Below are 7,694 nucleotides of genomic sequence, written 5' to 3' on the forward strand. Positions count from 1 at the left end.
TATTATGGGCCTCCACCAATATAATATTTTTTCTAGGGCTACTCAACCCCATACAATTGAAATATAGTCAAATTTCCATGAATAATACCTTAAGGATTGACTTTCTCTATGAAATCCTTTAACATAAATCTCCCTACCACACTCAATCTCTATGTTTTTCCTTGCTCAAGATAAAAACAAAATTCTAGCTCTTATAAACCCATTTTGTCCTTTGACTTTAGTCAAATATAACTCACCAACCACCCCACTCTCGATACCACAACCTAATTTTTTCTTGATCTAAAAAATGAGAGGAGGATAATCTTTCAAACCCTTCGTCTCATGACCCAAATAAGAAGATAATGATCCAGTGAAAACACTAAAGTTGAAATTCGGCCCTCAACATCCACACTAACCCTATTGTCATAAATATTATGAATAGATTCCCACTTTTCATCATTAAAACAATAATCAATATCACCCCGCCATTTATGTCATTAGGTAATACTTGACTTAAGCTAAAAAAATCACAATCCTTAATTATAGAAGAGAAACTATGAATAGGGACTTATTTTGAATGTGGCATACCTTCTTCACAACCTTTCAATTCTAGAGAAATATTTGAAACTTATGGATATTCTATGGATTCCTTGCTAGCATATTTCACATTGACATCCATTACTTTGATAATAGATTCTTTAGCACCAATATTTCCACCTAATGATTTAGTATCACTACTAGGAGGTGACAACTTTGAAGTGGTATCTTCAAGATTATCTATACCCCCAATGATAAGGATATCATTACTATCCACCTAAATCCTTGCATCTCCTTCCTCATATTACTTAAATATGAAATGAGAATTCACATTCTTGAAAAATCCCATACTTATGGCACTAACATAAAAGGAACCCTATGGTAGTATAATATTTGAGCAAATGAGAAATTACCATTTTACATAACCATTTTCAAGGCCAAGTCATTCTCATAAATTGATGCTAGCTAAGGTGCAAGCAATTCATGTTAAAAATACCAAAAAATCCAAGTCTACCTTGATGAAGGACCCAAGAGAATTCCCTACTTCCCTGAAGACCTCATATAACCATAAATCAGTTGGGAACCCTAGGAGCTTTACCCACACCAAGGTTATGGACATACTTTTCATTCAAGGGTCAAACTTGGAAGAGCATGGATTGAGGAACAACGTTGTTGATCTCCATTTCCAACAACGTACCATAATTTTCTTCACATATTCCTCCATTCAAAATATGAAAGTCAACCAACCATGAACAAATATATGGAATTTTGTGAGGTGTCCTATTATAGGCTTCTATAACTCTTTCATCCTCACCATCATATTCTCCTTTCCCATCCTTAAACCTTGAAGATGATAAACCTAAGACTTTATTATAAGGTTAACAACCTTGTTCATCTTAATATCATGACCTAATACTGGCTTTATTGGAGAGGGAATTTTAGTGGAGACAATTTTCTTAGGTTTTTATTTTCATAGAGATACCCCTAATTCCACCAACATTTTCCTTGGAACCATTAACATGTCTCTCAGTGTAGTTTGAGAGTGAGGTATTTCACCTATATCATTGGTGGTCACCTATCCCTATCATTGATAAACCACAAGTAAAATGAAAATGTATTCCTTCCAAGACAATCCCACGTAACCCAACACCTTTAATTGGATCTACAAGATTACTAACCCTCTATTCACAAAACAAGATATTGTTTAACACATCCTTAGGAAGGTAAGCGATATTCGACACTATAGCAAAAACTAATTACTGAAGGTGATCCAATCTATACCCAAGGAGCTCAAACTCGGGGAATAGAAAAAGAATAATACCATGCCATAATGCCTTTGACCTTACAAACCCTATCTTTGGAGGAATTGTAACACCAAACTAACTCAAAGAAGACTACTACACTAGGATAATCAAGAAATAGGATGAGTATGGACCCTACACACTATTGATGTGCGCAAAGGAGGATGAATATTTATTGCATAATGACAAGCCACCTACTTTGGAAAAAACCTAACCATTGTTAGTTTCAGAATACCTTTCATTAAATAATAGGTTCCATAAAGTGAATCATCCTTTATATCTACCAAAATTTTTGTTAGTAGGATATCTCTTTAAATGTAAATTCTTGAGCATCTAAAACACAATAAAAGGCTTCCCCTAAAAATCAAATAACATGACTCCCCAAAGTAAACCAGATCTAAAAGCCTTCCCAAAGTAAAATAGATCTAAGAACCTTAAAAACGATCAATATCAAGATTTTAATCCACCTTATTTTTAGCAAAAATAGGGAGCCATCATCACCATTTTCCTCAATTACCAAAAGTTTTTCAATTATACACTAACCCTCGACAAAATAAATTTGATATATAAACAAGGGAATCTGCGAAGTATTAAGTCCCTGCCATTGAGTCCAATTGCACATCAATAACCAAATTTATTGAATAGACATTTGAGAGAGATATGTGCAATAACAAAATTTATTGAATACATTTGAGAAAGCTAGCAACTAAGTAATAATCAGTTGAAACAATTACTACTGTGATATTTTAAACAATTGCGAAGATACTTCTGAAAATTAGAAATCAAGAATACTTGTAAGTGATGGTGTTGCATTTAATTAGAATTCCATTGGATGGGTTTCATCTTTTTGGTCTACCCTATATCTCATTTCCCAAGAACTAGATGGGAATTAGGCGCGAGTTGCATCCCATGTTCCCTATATAATTTCTTGTCACAACAAAATCACCAGAAAATATTCGCTATATATCAAAACTATGCATGATTCCCATTTCAACCTATAAATGTCGCTCCATGTGTTACTTAGATAACTGGAATATTTTGACACATGTTCATATGCTGTGAAAAATTCATGAAGAAATATTGTTGGCATTCAAAATATCAAGAACATGGTTGATTAGTATATGAAGTGTTAGATTGAAGAAATGACATATAAAGTACTCTTTTGCTCCAAATTTTCATGGTTTAAGGTGTTAGAAGGTTATAAAGTATGATTATTAATTACTAATTGACACATTAGCCTCTTGGAATATATGATGACTAGTAGTAATAAAATAGAAATTAAAAACCTATATACCACTAGTCAGTGAAACCGTAAACTAGGCTTAATTATGTAGATCCTATGCCTTGTAGTTGTAACAAGCTTTCTAAGTAGTTGGTTAGCCATATGGACTAATTCACATAGATAGGCCATGATATTGTACTTGTATTTATCACTCTTATCTGATCCATTACCAGCAATAGAGGTAGTAGAGGTGGGAGCATGCATCTTGGCCAGGAGCAGAAGCATATCCAACTCTAAATTGTATTGATGAAAATAAAAAACTATGCCCCATACGGTATGAGTAATAAAATGAAAACAATGTGATTATGGGAAAAGAATCCTATTGTCTGGATCAAATTACTGAATCATCAATCAACAAATACCTTAAGGTAATTATATTGTCTATATCGACCTCTTGACACTGATTACCTCTTGGCGCTTTAGATTATTCCTCTACGGGTACTAGCAATAACCACAATGGAGCTTGATCACATCTGAGAGCAAACAAAACCTAAACATGTCCATAGTATTCTTGCTGCTTAGCACATCCATATGCCCATCTATATGCCTAATGAGATTGTGAGCAATGAATTTCCATGAATTGATTCATGTTGTCCTAGCACAAACTTCACAAGTTCCAAGCTTTCAAGGATGGAAGCATCAATCCCCCAATGCTCCATGAGTTGTAATTTTTCGGGGTCACTGTAATTTTTCGGGGTAATGGATGCTGAAATCCATGGTAGTGATTTCTTTGGTATAAACTTGTATAGAAGAGAGCTATGTCCATTTTTGTAGCTTGTTTTCAACCAGTGCACTATGATCTCCTGAGACCTGTTATGCTTGTGGTGTATTTGTTGTGGCGTATTTATTTGTTACTTCACTAGAAGTGGTGTGGTGCCAGTGATAAGATACAAATCTTAATAGTGTGTCTGGTGCAACATGTGACTTTTGATTTTATTTTTTGTAATGTAGAAGTGGGGAGAGGCAAGAACTTAACTATTCCTCCCTATTGTTAGATATTAAGCCAAATCAACGTGGTCAAAATATCTTCCCCTTTCCTCACCGGAAAGATTTCTACTGCACTTGGCTGCTCTCACCGAGGAAGGCCACAACACAGGAGTGATCCAAGTGAATATTGGTGGCCATCCACCTATTCCACCTAGACCCCCTAGTCAATTTCATCTATTTCCTTGTTCATTTCAACATTTACTATTTTTAGTAGTTTTTCGGGTCCTGAACTTTCGGAGCAGTTTTGACCCCCTAAACGGCATTTTTTTGGGGTATGTGATAGGCTTGTAGCTATGGATAGGGGCCTATGGTGAAACCTATAGTACTCGGCAAGACCTTTCCAACAAGGTATCATACGCGCCAAATGAGGATAATGTGACCAAGTTACGACCTTGGGAAGTTGGCTACCCAACTAACCCCAACAGGGCCCACAAACTCTTGGTGTTACATCTCCTGGGGTTAGGGTTTTGGTTGTTTAGGGTTTTCTCATGTTTTCCAATAATAAATGGGCCCTTGAGCCTCATTGTAGCATAGTTTAGAGGCATGTATCCACCAGATCTCTTCTCAGAGATAAGTTACCATCGTCCGAGCTATGTTATTTCCATTCTATTTGTACACATAGTTCAATATTTTTCTATTAATGAAATGAAGTGTTTTTTTGTTGCATCTTTGTGTTTATGATTATATATTTAAGTTTTCGTGTTCCTGTTTAAGTTTAGATCAATGGTATTAGAGTGGTCTGCTCTTTCTCTATTTTTCTTTGCATGTCCCCAATGAGGTTAGGGTATAAGGAGTTAGGGCTTGATTTGGTTGAACCATTGCAAGATCAGTCCCATAAAACCTGACAACCTCCCATGGAAAAGAAAACAAAAGATGAGGGGGTAGGAGAACCTTTCAAAATGTTGCTTGAGGAAGCCCTCGAGTGACAGAGGGGAACGATGATGGATAACTTTTCCCAGATCCTTCGACGACTACCCACAGGTGATGCATCTTCATCCAACAACCATTCTGGAGGCACCACTCCTTTTAAGGTACAATTTAACTTTGATATTCTTGTATTCGAAGGCTTGATAGATGTAGATGCCATAGATAAATGGTTAAATCTGTTGAAAGGATATTTTTCAATTAATGACTTTTCCAATCGGGAAAATATTACTTTTTCACTTCTCAAAGCTGCCCCACACGTTAAGGATTGGTGGGAAACCTACTGTGAACAAAAGGACGAGAGTGAAACCTCGCTGTTTTCAGCTGCACCCACTTGGAATTATTTTTGAGATGCCATCAAGGAACAATATTACCCCATCGGGATCTATGAAGAAAAATACATAAAGTGGACCACTCTACAATAGGGAAGGGACCAAGATGTGCCAGAGTTCACAAATATTTTCCATATCCTTCGCACGAAGCTAGGTATCAAGAATACTGAGCTGAATTTCATGCTCAAGTACCAAGGCTGCCTACACAAGTACATCTAGGATGAGATGGAGTTCCTGTATATATCCTCACTCGACACGACGTATTGGTACGTTTTCAAGATTGAGAAGAAGTTTAAATAGAAGAAGTAGGACTTTGGATCTACAAATCCAAAGCAAGGAAAAGGCACCCCCAAACCACAAAAAAAAGGACCAAGCCAAGGCCACAACAAAGAACAACACCATGAAGATGAATAAGGACACGAGAAAATGGTGTGAGTTCCATAAGAGCTCCACTCAAAATACAAGTGAGTGTTGGGCTAAGAAGTCACTAGTGGCGGAGCTGAAGGTTTCCAAATCAGGCGCATTTTCCATGAGGGAAATTTTGAGGTCTAAAATGGGCCTCCTAAGAAAAATTTACAACCAAAATAAACTTTATAAGAACCAATAGGATTCAAGATGATGATGTCAACCATAGCGGATGATTCACCATATTTGGAGTAAAAGAGTAAAAGATTAAAAAATAATAAAATAATAAAACTACTTTTTCAACTTATCTCTCTAAGGTTTTACTCAAATTTTGAGTGGGAGTACTCATTGGATACAAAATTTAATTCCTCATCCAAGGAGTACCCATGTTGCATACTTTCGATAGACTCTACTACACAAAAAATGAGAAATACATGAAAAAATGTTATTGCAATCACATTTTTCATGTATTTCTCATTTTTCATGTAGCAAGGTTAATCAAATGTATGAGACATGGGTACTCCTTGGCCGATGAATAAAATTATGCATCCAATGAGTATTTCCGCTTGAAATTTGAGTGAATCCATTGGGAGATAAGTTGAAAATACGAGTTGACAAATTTTTTTGTTTTCTTTTTTCTCTCTACAATTTGATGATGTAATCTAATCTTATTTTATTATTTCCACTATTATTTTATAATTTCCTTAGGAGGCCCATTTTAGACCTCAAAATTCCCCTAATGCGACTCTGAATCAAAACTTGATAAGGGAACTAAAAAATGGAAGCAGATCATTGATGCAGAGTCCAGTGCCACCATGGCCACCAGCAAGATCCAGAAGATTTAGCCTGAAGATCCAGAGGAAGGGCAATGCCTCTTCTACTCACAGATGTGGGTGAAGGGTTCTTCACTACAGTTCATTGTCGACAACGGGAGCCAAAATAACCTCATTTCAACAGAGGTCAGGAAGTGGCTGGGTCTAAAGACTACAACACATCCACAGTCGTACACCATCAGGTGACTTTGCCAAGGACAAGATCTTCGCGTTAGCCAACAATGTTGCCTTCCTATTAATGGTGCTAGACCTGCCAACATGTCAAGGGGATCTCTTTGGTAAGAAGTCCCAATTAGACTGTTTGGTGTAGGAGTCCTAGCAATGGGTCGTAAGGTAATACCTTGACCGTGATGTCACACAGAGGTAAGTAAGATAACTCTATCAGTAGCAAGGGTGTGACCAATGCAGTGAGTCAAGGAAGGTGTATGAGAGGTTCTAATACTTCAAAGGGGGAAGAGGTGAAGGTGAGTTCCAGGTTGAAAGGGATCAGTCCCAACTCGGCTAGGAACACACACACAAAGGACATGCACAACGTCTGGCGGAGAAGTCCACTCGGATGTGGCAGTCACATCATACAAGGTAAGATAACACATACAACACTCATGGATCAGTCCGAGATGAGTGTGACAATTGTTACAACAAGGTTCATGTCAAAATTCTATTTGATGTCCGGTAGAGCAGTCAACATGGATAGTGACAACATTAACAACATATACAACACATTAACAACAAGATTCATATAATTGCATGTGAATCAATTCATACACAAGTACATAAATTAAACAACATATATCATTAAGGCAACCGGAGCAGTCCAACTACAATAACAACATATGCATGAAAATGTGTTGGCTCTTATTATATAAAGAAGTGTAAGTCACAATAATACAATACATCCATGTAAACTTGCTAGCCCCAACAGTGGAACGTTATAACCACATCCACATGCTCCTCCAAAGAGATGTACTAGCTATGTGTAGTGGAGAATCCAAGGCGTGTTACAATACTGTCCAAGATTTCTTCAAGGTAGTCTTAATAGAAGCTTGGTTGACCAAAATCCTATACAATGAGTTATGAGGGACTATTTATAGCAAAGGTTGGGGTGACCCTTGAC

Source organism: Pinus tabuliformis, chromosome 2_2 (genome assembly GCF_031772625.1).
Source record: "Pinus tabuliformis cultivar Carrire ecotype Pingquan chromosome 2_2, CPIR1, whole genome shotgun sequence".
NCBI lineage: Eukaryota > Viridiplantae > Streptophyta > Pinopsida > Pinales > Pinaceae > Pinus > Pinus tabuliformis.